We start from the raw sequence: 12,637 nt of genomic DNA, 5'->3' as shown, positions 1-12,637 counted from the left end.
TGAGTTTTCTCCGTAGGTGGCTGGGCTCTCCCTTAGAGATAAGGTGAGAAGCACTGTCATCCGGGAGAGACTCGGAGCAGAACCGCTACCCTCCGCATTGAGAGGAGCCAGATGAGGTGGCTTGGGCATCTGGTCAGGATGCCTCCCGGACGCCTCCCTGGGGAGGTGTTCAGGGCAAGTCCGACCGGTAGAAGGCCTCGGCGAAGACCCAGGACACGTTGGAGAGACTATGTTTCTCAACTGGCCTGGGAACGCCTCTGGATCCGCCAGGAGGAGCTGGCCAAAGTGGCCGGGGAGAGGAAAATCTGGGCCTCCCTGCTTAGGCTGCTGCCCGATCTCGGATTAGTGGTAGAAGATGGATGGATGACAAGTCAGTGATGATTATGATTTAGATTATAGTCTATCCAATGTACTATATTACCAAAAGTATTTGCTCACCCATCCAAATGATCAGAATCAGGTGTCCTAATCACTTGGTCTGGCCACAGGTGTATAAAATCAAGCACCTAGGCATGCAGACTGTTTTGACAAACATTTGTGAAAGAATGGGCCGCTCTCAGGAGCTCAGTGAATTCCAGCGTGGAATTGTCATAGGATGCCACCTGTGCAACAAATCCAGCTGTGAAATGTCCTCGTTCCTAAATATTCCACAGTCAACTGTCTGCTTTAATATAAGAAAATAGTACAGTTTGGGAACAAACAAAGTGGTAGGCCATGTAAACTGACGGAGAGGGGTCAGCGGATGCTGAGGTGCATCGTGCAAAGAGGTCGCCGACTTTCTGCACAGTCACTTGCTACAGAGCTCCAAACTTCACGTGGCCTTCAGATTATCCCAAGTACAGTACGCAGAGAGCTTCATGGAATGGGTTTCCATGGCCGAGCGGCTGCATCCAAGCTATACATCACTAAGTGCAATGCAAAGCGCCGGATGCAGTGGTGTAAAGCACGCCACCACTGGACTCCACTGGAGCAGTGGAGACGTGTTCTCTGGAGTGATGAATCACGCTTTTCCATCTGGCAATCTGATGGACGAGTCTGGGTTTGGAGGTTGCCAGAAGAATGGTACATTTCGGACTGCTTTGTGCCAAGTGTGAAATTTGGTGGAGGAGGAACTATAGTGAGGGGTTGTTTTTCAGGAGTTGGGCTTGGCCCCTTAGTTCCAGTGAAAAGAACTTTGAATGCTTCAGGATACGAAAACATTTTGTAAAATTCCATGCTCCCAACCTTGTGGGAACAGTTTGGAGCGGGCCCCATCTTCTTCCAACATGACTGTGCACCAGTGCACAAAGCAAGGTCCATAAAGACATGGATGACAGAGTCTGGTGTGGATGAACTTGACTGGCCTGCACAGAGTCCTGACCTGAACCCGATAGAACACCTTTGGGATGAATTAGAGCGGAGACTGAGAGCCAGGCCTTCTCGACCAACATCAGTGTGTGACCTCACCAATGCACTTTTGGAAGAATGGTCAAAAATTCCTATAAACACACTCCTCAACCTTGTGGACAGCCTTCCCAGGAGAGTTGAAGCTGTAATAGCTGCAAAAGGTGGACCGACATCATATTGAACCCTATGGGTTAGGAATGGGATGGCACTTAAGTTCATATGTGAGTCAAGGCAGGTGAGCAAATACTTTTGGTAAGTAATAATGATGCCATAACTGAAATAAGTGTTGGATTGTGTAAATACTTTTAGTTAAATATCCATATAATGTAAGTACTTTTACATCAAGTTTCTGTTGTATCTTATGGACATAAAAAATAACCAGATTTTTTAATCAACTTACTGCAATGGTAATGAATGATGCCATGTGTGGTCCTACCCACACTTGCAGGTTGTTTTGTTATATTGTTATAGTTTAATTATATACATACTGAATAATACAATAATAATAATAATAATAATAATAATAGTGTTCCTTGTTAAGCCTTAGTAACACTGTAAGAAAAAATCTTTTTAAAATGTATTTAAGTTTATTATTTAATGTATTAACTACAATTATAATGATTTATTATTTTGTATGTTGATTATTAAGTGTTGGTCCAGGCTGCTGGAGAGAAGGGTACGACCGTTAGTCCAACCTCAGCTACAGGAGGTGCAATGTGGTTTTTGTCCTGGTCGCGGAACACTGGACCAGCTCTACACCCTTGCAAGGGTACTGGAAGGTACTTGGGGGTTTGCCCAACCGGTCTACATGTGCTTTGTGGACTTGAAAAAGGCATTCGACCGTGTCCCTCGCGGTGTCCTTTGGGGGGGTGCTCTGGGAGTACGGGATTGGTGGCGCGCTACTACGTGCCATCCGGTCCTTGTACAACCGGAGCAGGAACCTGGTTCGCATTGCCAGCAGTAAGTCAAGCCTGTTTATATATAAGTTTATATACTTCTACTATATAAGTGCATACTACATAAGAAAAATGGATAACGGAAATTTCCTTGGATGTTGAAAGGATGTCCACGTCCCCCACCATGTCTGCTTTAATGTTGATCAAGTCTTGCAGGAAAAGAATCCCAATGTACATTCCACCCAGTGAGGATAATGTTTTATTTGTATTCCTTGTTTTTACGTCTATTTTATTTATTTATTTCCAAACGTAGTACCAGTATGCTGCGAGTGCTCAAATACAAGAGTGTACTATATTCTATTTATTTATTTATTTCTAAACACAGTACTAGTATACTGCAAGTGCTCAAATACAAGAATGTACTATACTCATTTTCTAAATTAAAGACTTAACAAGCAGTAGTAAATTTCAGATTCACCGTCTTAGATTTATTCCAGCAATGTGCGTGACGGAAACAAAAGACAAATAACATCCTCGAGAATGGAGACAGTCTTGACATCAGAAGCGGCTGCTCAGCTAAAGAGGGTCTCTCTCCCTTCGCCTTCGTCCCCCCCTTATCTAGTCTTTGATGTATTCGATATGTAGAGCTTTCCTCACACAGTCATGTTAGCCCTGCAGTGTCTTATCTTTTAATCAGCACTCTAGTCTAGTCTAGTCTAATGACTAAAGGGAGGTAGATTAACAACTTGCAACCATTTTGGGCCCTGTTAATAAAAATAAAAAGTCTAGAATATATCAAGTTTATCTAAAATGATAGACATTGACTCTGTTAGATATGTGTCCTTCTGAAAGCCTTTCCTACAAAGGAATGACTTGATTGAAACGTGTGAATGTTGGTCATTAGCAAACCTGATTGTCCTGATGCATACATTTGACATTACAGGGCCAATTCCTTCCCCTAAAGTGGATGCAAATACATATGTTGGCTCTCACAAAGACACATATATACTGTTTACATATGACCAATATTATATTTATTATCACTTTAAATCTATCTATCTATATATCTATATCTATATCTATCTCTCTCTCTCTCTCTCTCTCTCTCTCTCTCTCTCTCTCTCTCTCTCTCTCTCTCTCTCTCTCTCTCTATATATATATATATATATATATATATATATATATATATATATATATATATATATATACACTGCTCAAAAAAATTAGAGGAACACTTCGAAAACACATTAGATCTAAACTGGGGGGAAAGTGATTGTTACGGCGAACAGCAGTTTTGCCAGCTGATGCGCGAGCCCGTGACTGCGGCGGCCTTGTGACGCGCTTGGCAACAGGCAGAACCCTGTTTAGATTATAGCAGTTTTCTTTAAGAGAGCACTTGGTAGAGCACATCCACTCCCGTATTCAACCAGGTTACTAGAGAGGGGTTTTATATAATTCGGCATTAGTTCGGCCAGTCAATTCACATGATCAAAGCCAAAGGCCATCAGGCTCCTCAACGAAGCACACACTCATAGCACTTTATTTATTTATTTATTTATTTGCATTATTTACTTGTATTAATGGCTCTTCTGTTGTTGTTGCTTAATTTATTGGTATATGTGTTTGTTTATGTGTTTATGTTTCTTATGTTCTTATTCTTTCTTGTGTTTTCTTTCTTTTCTTGGGAGAATGAACAGGATAAGATTTTCATTGCATGGTATAACTGCTGTTTTACTATGCACATGACAATAAAACTCTCTTGAATCTTGAATCTTGAATCTTGAATTTACTTTCATGAAAAGTTACAGCGGTGAGCGTTCCCGTCTCATCCGCTGGTGCGCGAGCGCGCTAATTACGCGGCTGTGTCAAATCAGGCAGAGTAAAGAGACGCCACTGCAGAGCAGAGTAAAGGTTTTACTTCCTCCACAGAGCTGTGAGAATAATACCAACATAGAGCTGAACGGACAGCCGGTAAGCTCACTTTTTATTTTCTTTGTGGATGTGCGGCACTTGTTGCGCTGCTGTGGCATTGGAATGTTGGCTGGGTAAATGGTTGCTTATGGGGGAAACGGGTCACTTGGTTCACTGCTGGATAATAGTTTTACATTGGATATGGATAGTAAATATGTGCCTCTAAAACTGGAGTAAAATTTGTGGTTAATTCATTAGGTATTTATTAATTTGTGTATTGGATTTAACCAATTCCATTAATTCATTGTTTCCCGTGGTTAAAAATGTATTTTTATGCATTCACACTGAAATAATTAATTTAAAATCTGTTTTAACTTAAAGGGAGAGAATTAATCTATTTTCATGTACTGTAATGGTTAATATTTAAGGGTTTGATAATTAATTGTGTTGCATTAATTGTTAATTATGGGTTTTGATAATTATTCGATTTGTGAGTACTTGGGTTTATAAAATGTTAATCATGTGCTGTTTGTCATTTAAGGTTTTTCACCTGCTGAAAAATAAAAAAGGAAAAATAATGTGGTCTTGAGTGAAGTCCTGCTTAATTGTTCAGCGTTGGTACACCCTTTCAAGTGTGGGGAGCACAGCAAAAAACCAACACTTGACAATGATCTTGAATATCTTTCCTGATAATAAGTGGGTGATGTATTAGTAACAAAATGATGCCACATAATTTGATAGAAATGAAAATGATCACCCTATAGAGGGGGGAAATCTGACCCAGGGCATCCATGAGCTCCTGGACAGTCTGAGGAGCAACCTGGTGGCGCCGGATGAACCTAAACATAATGTCCCAGAGGTGTTCTATTGGGTTTAGGTCAGGTGAACGTGGGGGCCAGTCAATGGTATCAATTCTTTCATCCTCCAGGAACTACCTGCATACACTAGCCACATGAGGTCGGGCATTGTCGCGGACCAGGAGGAACCCAGGTCCCACTGCACCAGCGTAGGTTCTGACAGTGGGTCCAAGGATTTCATTCCGGTACCTAATAGCAGTCAGGGTGCCGTTATCTAACCTGTAGAGGTCTGTGCGTCCTTCCAGGGATATGCCTCCCCAGACCATCACTGACCCACCACCAAACCGGTCATGCTGAATGATGTTGCAGGCAGCATAACGTTCTCCACGGCATCTCCAGACCCTTTCACGTCTGTCGCATGTGCTCAGGTTGAACTTGCTCTCATCAGTGAAGAGCACAGGGCACCAGTGGTTGTGTTGCCAATTCTGGTGGTCTATGGCAAATGCCAGTCGAGCTCTACGGTGCTGGGCAGTGAGCACAGGGCCCACTACAGGACGTCGGGCCCTCAGGCCACCCTCATGGAGCCTGTTTCTGATTGTTTGGTCAGAAACATTCACACCAGTGGCCTGCTGGAGGTCATTTTGTAGGGCTCTGGCAGTGCTCATCCTGTTCCTCCTTGCACAAAGGAGCAGATACCGATCCTGCTGAGGGCTGAAGGGCCTTCTACGGCCCTGTCCAGCTCTCCTGGAGTAACTACCTGTCTCCTGGAATCTCCTCCATGTGTCCAGGTACCGCAGTGATGCCCTGGTCCAGATCTGGGAGGAGATCCCCCAGGACACCATCCGTAGTCTCATTAGGAGCATGCCCCGACGTTGTCAGGCATGCGTACAAGCACGTGGGGGCCACACAAACTACTGAGAATCATTTTGAGTTGCTACAATGACATTTTAGCAAAATGGACCAGTCTGCTGCATCATTTTTTCACTTTCATTTTTGGGGTGTCTTTGATTTTCCCCCCTCTATAGGGTGATCATTTTCATTTCTATCAAATTATTTGGCATCATTTTGTTCCTAATACATCACCCACTTATTATCAGGAAAGATATTCAAGATCATTTTTCCCCCAGTTTAGATCTGATGTGTTTTTGAAGTGTTCCTTTAATTTTTTTTGAGCTGTGTGTGTATATATATATATATATATATATATATATATATATATATATATATATATATATATTTAGCTATCTCAAAGCCATACTACATATAATGCTATCACTACCATTAGCATACTAATATATGACCAATATGTCCTTTCACCACCCATTTCTTTGGGTTGAGTATCCCCCACGGCGCCTCCTGTTTCCAGCCTATCTCAGCGTGTGTGAGCGGGAGTGTCTCAGATTCCATGTATTCCATGTCAGTCTGATTTTGTACGTACTTAAAATTACCAAATTACCAGATTTGTTATTATGTACTTATATTGTCCAAATGTAGTGTTTTTGCATTGTCCAAAATGTAGTTTTTCCACAGTTGAACTGTTACCGTCATGTCTTTTAATGCACCCGAAGAGATTGGTTAGAGGTTGTTGTTATTCATTGTGTACTTTCAGAGCTGTCCAGAAATGTTTTGTATTTATTCTGTTTATTTTCATTGTGTCCTTTTTAATCAGTTAATTAGTACTTACGTGTAATATTCATTTTGACATATCTTTTACTTCTTTCTTCACAATTTCTTTTTATTACAGTTAGAACATTGCATTCAAGGGACTGGTAATTACACAATATATGCATGCTACCCGTGCATTCTGTATGAAATCCTACAGAAGGCACTGATATGATGCAGTATGGGGTACTACTTCAGTTACACATTTGACAAATACATCACTAGCAGGAATTTTATAGGTTCTTTCAGTTAGATATGCGTATGTGCCTGATAGGACAGGATGCTCAATTTGTTGTATAATATCATTCTCTATAGGTGCAGTAAGCTCAATACGTTTTTATTCATTTATTTTATTTGTAACCACATCGGCAGTATACTGTAAGTGTTCAAATACAAAAGCAGAGGCATTATTTGATTTTAAAAAAAACAACAAAAAAAAAACATGTCCTGACTTGTCTCCAGGACAAGGGTGGCCTCAGGAGGCAGGCTATGCTTCCTCAATCTCCACCCTCTTTTCACAGATACTCGAAAAACCATCCGCTGTACTCGCTACAGTCTACCCTCATCTGGAATTTAATTGAGAGGAGACTCCCCCCCCCCCCCCCCTATTTTAATTCAACATGGCGCAGCAGAAGTCTTTAAGTAATATTCACCTTTACTTATTACCACAAACCCATCACACATAATTTGAGAAAATTCTTAAGAAATTGCTTTCTAACCCTATGTAAAACACACTGACAAATATTTGCTTTTAAAAAGTGCTCATTAGATATGGATATAAAATGTGTAGAGATATATACAGGTATATATATATATACTGTATGTATGTATGATATAGATTTCCCTTTCATTGCTGAATTCCTCATCAAAGTATGCTTGATACTACTGTGTTGCCAGGCAGATTCCTAAGACTACTGGTAAATAACAGATGTATTACCCATAGCAAAACATACTTTCTCATCAATACAGTTAATCTTGTTAGTTTTTATTTCTAATCTCATTATTTTCTTTATAATCGTACAGGAATAATCAAGGATCCACACAATAAGATGGTTGATAGCACCAACCTCGACAATGTCTCTACAACTTGGGATTATTCAAGATTCAAGAGATTCAAGATTCAAGAGAGTTTTATTGTCATGTGCATGGTAAAACAGCAGTAATACCATGCAATGAAAATCTTATTCTGTTCATTCTCCCAAGAAAAGAAAGAAAACACAAGAAAGAATAAGAACATAAGAAACAAACATATATACCAATAAATTAAGCAGCAACAAAAAGAGACATTCATACAAATAAATATACAAATAAATAAGTAATAAATAAAGTGCTATGAGTGTGTGCGTGTGTTGCGTGCGGCGTGTGTGAGTGCTTCGTTGAGAAGCCTGATGGCCTGTGGGTAAAAGCTGTTTGCCAGCCTTGTGGTCCTGGACTTCAAACTCCTGTAGCGTCTGCCTGACGGTGGGAGTGTGAATAATGAGTGTTGTGGATGTGTGCTGTCCTTGATGAGGTTGTGTGTTCTGCGTAGGACTCTAGATTTCTAAATGTCTTGCAGTGAGGGGAGGGCTGCCCCAACAATGTTCTGTGAGGTCTTGATCACCCGCTGGAGTGCCTTCCTATCACGTGTTGTGCAGTTACCGTACCAAACAGTGATGGAGGCGGTAAGGACACTTTCGATAGTGCATCTGTAGAAGCAACTCAGGATTTTGGTGGACATGCCAAATTTCCTCAGTCTTCTCAGGAAGTACAGTCTCCTTTGGGACTTCTTCATAATTTGTTGGGTGTTGTGAGACCAGGTGAGGTCCTCGCTGATGTGTGTGCCAAGTAGCTTGAAGGTTTTCACCCTCTCCACCTCAGTCTCACCAATAAACAGGGGTCTATGCGGCTCCTTTTCCCTTGTTCTTGGGTCGATGATCATCTCTTTAGTCTTATCTGTATTGAGAAGGAGACTGTTATCACGACACCAAGCTATGAGGTCCGCCACCTCTCTTCTGTATGATGTTTCAACACCACCAGTGATCAGGCCGATGACTGTAGTGTCATCCGCAAATTTAATGATGCTGGTGTTGTTCTGGGAGGCCACGCAATCGTAGGTGAAGAGCGGGTAGAGGAGCGGACTCAGCACACACCCCTGTGGGGTCCCAGTGCTCACAATTCTTGAGCTGAATGTGCGATTGTGGACTGACTGGGGTCTGCCTGTGAGAAAGTTAAACACCCAGTTACAGAGGGAGGAAGACAGGCCAAGTGTGAGGAGCTTATTTGTGACTTTGTGGGGGCTGACTGTATTAAAAGCAGAGCTATAGTCTATAAATAGCATTCTGACGTATGTGTCCTGGCCCTGTAGGTGAGAAAGGGCTGTGTGGATGGCAGTGTTGACTGCATCATCCGTGGACCGGTTCTGGCGATATGCAAACTGTAGAGGGTCCACAGTTGCCGCCGGGATGCTCTTTTTGATGTGGGTCATGACTATTCTTTCAAAGCACTTCATTACAATAGGAGTGAGTGCTATAGGGCGATAGTCATTCAAGCAGGTCACGTCTCTTCTTGGGTACGGGCACTATGGTGGTGGACTTAAAGCAGGTCGGTACAGATGCTTGTGCAAGCGACAGGTTAAATATGTCAGCAAGCACATCAGCTAGCTCTGATGAGCAAACCCGAAGTGCACGTCCTGAGATGTTGTCTGGGCCTCCTGCTTTTCGTGGGTTTGTTTTGTTCAGAACCCTGCGCACATCAGCTGATGTCACCATGAGAGGTGAGTCCTGTGTGCTCCCCAGGTTCAGCCACCCTCTCTGCTCATCAGGAGTTTGGGAGTCTAAGCGGGCATAGAACTCATTCAGCTCATCAGGAAGTGTGGTTTGGCTGGACGTGGCTACGCTACTCCGCTGTCGATAGTCTGTGATGTGCTGGAGCCCCACCCACATGCGCCGAGGGTCTGAGGTGGAATAGTAGCCCTCCAGCTTCTGTCTGTACTGTCTTTTGGCCTCTCGTATGGACCTCCTCAGGTCATATCTGGCCTTTTTGTAGTCATCAGCGGTGCCCATGACAACTGCAGTCGAACGAGCACGTAGCACGTAGTTCCCTTGTGGGAAAGCTCACATGCTGGTAATATTTGGTATATTATGCCAACAATGAATCGACCTACGTACCCGTTTATCGACACGACGATGTAACCCCGTCTGAAGACATTGGAAAGGTGACAAGATTCACTGCAAACATCACCCTCTTCCAAACCTTGCTGAAAAAATGTTTCAATCAGGTAGCGTGGGAAATCGCACGATCTGAATGCAACGGCTGGATCACAGAACATCCAAGCCACTTGCGGCCTTCATGTTTAAATGAACGAGGAAGAGTCATTTACATCAACCACGACAGCAGGGCAGTTGAGAGCGTTTTCCGTCCTACCCTGAAAGCCACACTGCAACGTTGTTATAAGTACAGAGAGACTTTTTGGTGCTGCCGAAGCAATAATACACGACCTGATGGAGAACGCATGCTTTGGTCGCACTCAGGACGACGATGAGGAGCAAGGAAACGAGCCCTCACATAGAAAAATATCCATGGGTTTCTTTGCATGGTTACACTAAAAACCATGTCTCTTCTTTTGTTTTTGTTAACTTTTCTGTTTTTATAAAAAATATAAATTTTTGATTTGTATAATTACCTCACTTATATACTTCAAATGACACATTTAATCCTTTGTTTTATCTTATCACGGTTAGGTACTGCAATAGGGGGCGCCCCCGCTTCCTGCTCAGCCATGGCTGCTAATTGTCCATAGTTTTTCTGAGACTGCGTACATACGTGCGTTCCTGTGCATTCCACTTTCTTTTTTTTCCTGGCTCAAACAACAATTGCTAAGAATATAGACTTTTTGTGTGTGTGTGTGTGTGTGTGTGTGTGTGTGTACATTTTTTGCTGGCTGGTGGTCTTATATTTTTGGGTGAAAAAGCGTCATTTCGAGGATACCACCTTTAACCGTCAATAAAAGAGTTCTTTAAAAAATTATGCCTCTTTTCTTCACCAAAGCTGCATTCACTTTTCAATAAGCACAATCTTCCAACAACATGTCTCATTTGCATAATGAGTACAGAAATTTGTAGAGTGAGGACGAGCGTGACAGACGCTCCTTCAAGTGACATTACGTACCAGTCCTGGCTGTACTACTGAGACTGCTGCCCTCACGACCCAGACCCGGATAAGCGGAGGAAAATGGATGGATCGTTTTTGTAAGTATCACTTTATCACACACAGGATGAAAGCATATCTGTCCACGATAATTGATAAGTTTTATGACGTGGGCCTGTCTGTCAAATGTTCAAACAATCTACAGGCTAGACTATTGTCTTGATCTGCAATTTACAGCTTTATCTGGTTGTTTAAAAAAAAACATATACATATACATATAAACATATAAACATATTGAGGGCTTCCTGAAAAAGGTGACGTGATGCTGTAGTCTCGCGAGAGTGTGCGTGACGCGCGGAATACAGACAAGCGGAACATAGCGCTCTGAAAAAAAAAAAAGACAACTACTAAAACATCCGCAAAGTATCTCGACACAAAACCAGTATCTTAAACGCCTAACCAAGCCAAAAACTGGAAGATGTGGAGGAGTACATCGACGGGTGCTTCGAACGCGTAGTTATGGGAAAATCAACCAAGACACCAAACCCCAAGCGGAGCCGGCCGGAGGACTCACCTGGAGAAATATCTCCGCCAGGCACTGACATCAGAGACATCCTTGAGTCCATCGATAAGAGGCTGATTTGCTTGGAGGGCCGCCTCGCTCTCGTCAAAATGCTTCACAAAGAATTCCAGGCCATCCGTGAATCTCTGGAATTCAGCCAAAACCAGATCGTCTCCTTGGTCACGGAGAACGCAGCCCTCCGCGGTTGGTGAAGTCGGTGAAGTCCCTCACCGACGGAGTTTCACAACTCGTCCAAGAAAATAAGACCATGAAGGAGACGATCCTAGACCTCCAGGCCCGGAGCATGAGGAACAATCTGGTCCTCACGGGAATTCCCGAAAAATCTGAGGACCACCCGGAAGAATCGGTGAGGACCTTCATGGCGCAACAACTCCAACTCCCAGCGGACGCCATCCAAAACATCACTTTTCACCGCGTTCACCGCCTGGGAGACAAGAAGCCAGAGAACCGTAGGCCGAGACCCATTGTGGCGAAATTTAAACATTTCAAGCAGAAGGAACAGGTGAAGGGCCGAGGCCGGGAGCTGAAGGGGACGGACTTCAGCGTCAACGATCAATTCCCCCGAGAAATCCTCGACGACGCCTGTTCCCTGTTCGGAGGAAGTTCATTAACGAGGGATGCCGAGCTGTCATCACGGTGGATAAACTCTTCGTCAATGGACAACTTTACCGCGACCGGGAAGTAACACCGTGGCTGTATTGATATGGTAACTAATGATCTATCTCAACCAGGTAACTTTTCTTTCTATCTCGCAGCGCGCACACTTGTAGCGTTTACAATGTTACTGTCTGCTTCCACTTTACCCCCCCCCCTTTTTTTTCTCTCTCTATCCCACTGTATGTATGCACAGCCTTTCTTCTTTTTTGTCCTTTTTTTCTTCTTCTTCTCTTTCTTCCTCTTCTATTCCCCCCTCTGTCTCACGTTTTCTCCCCTCCTCATATTGTCACATATCCTCTTGTCTGCCAGCTGTTTCCTTCATCAGCATCTCTTCACAGTGACATCATACACCCTCAAAGTCCAAACCCAACCAAATTCAAGCTATTCACACAAATACACAAACGTGCACGCATTCTCCTACACATACACATCATATTCTACTATTGAGAAAATGTGAGACAGAGGGGGGAATAGAAGAGGAAGAAAGAGAAGAAGAAAAAAAAGGACAAAAAAGAAGAAATGCTGTGCATACATACTACACATGACGACCCCTCCTTCTTTCATGCCGCCTTTTCTTCTCTCTCTGCACATTTGGATACAAGTATGATCTTGGGAGGGGA

This window comes from Dunckerocampus dactyliophorus, chromosome 3 (assembly GCF_027744805.1).
Source record: "Dunckerocampus dactyliophorus isolate RoL2022-P2 chromosome 3, RoL_Ddac_1.1, whole genome shotgun sequence".
In the NCBI taxonomy this organism is placed as follows: domain Eukaryota; kingdom Metazoa; phylum Chordata; class Actinopteri; order Syngnathiformes; family Syngnathidae; genus Dunckerocampus; species Dunckerocampus dactyliophorus.
This window is presented reverse-complemented; position numbering follows the sequence as displayed.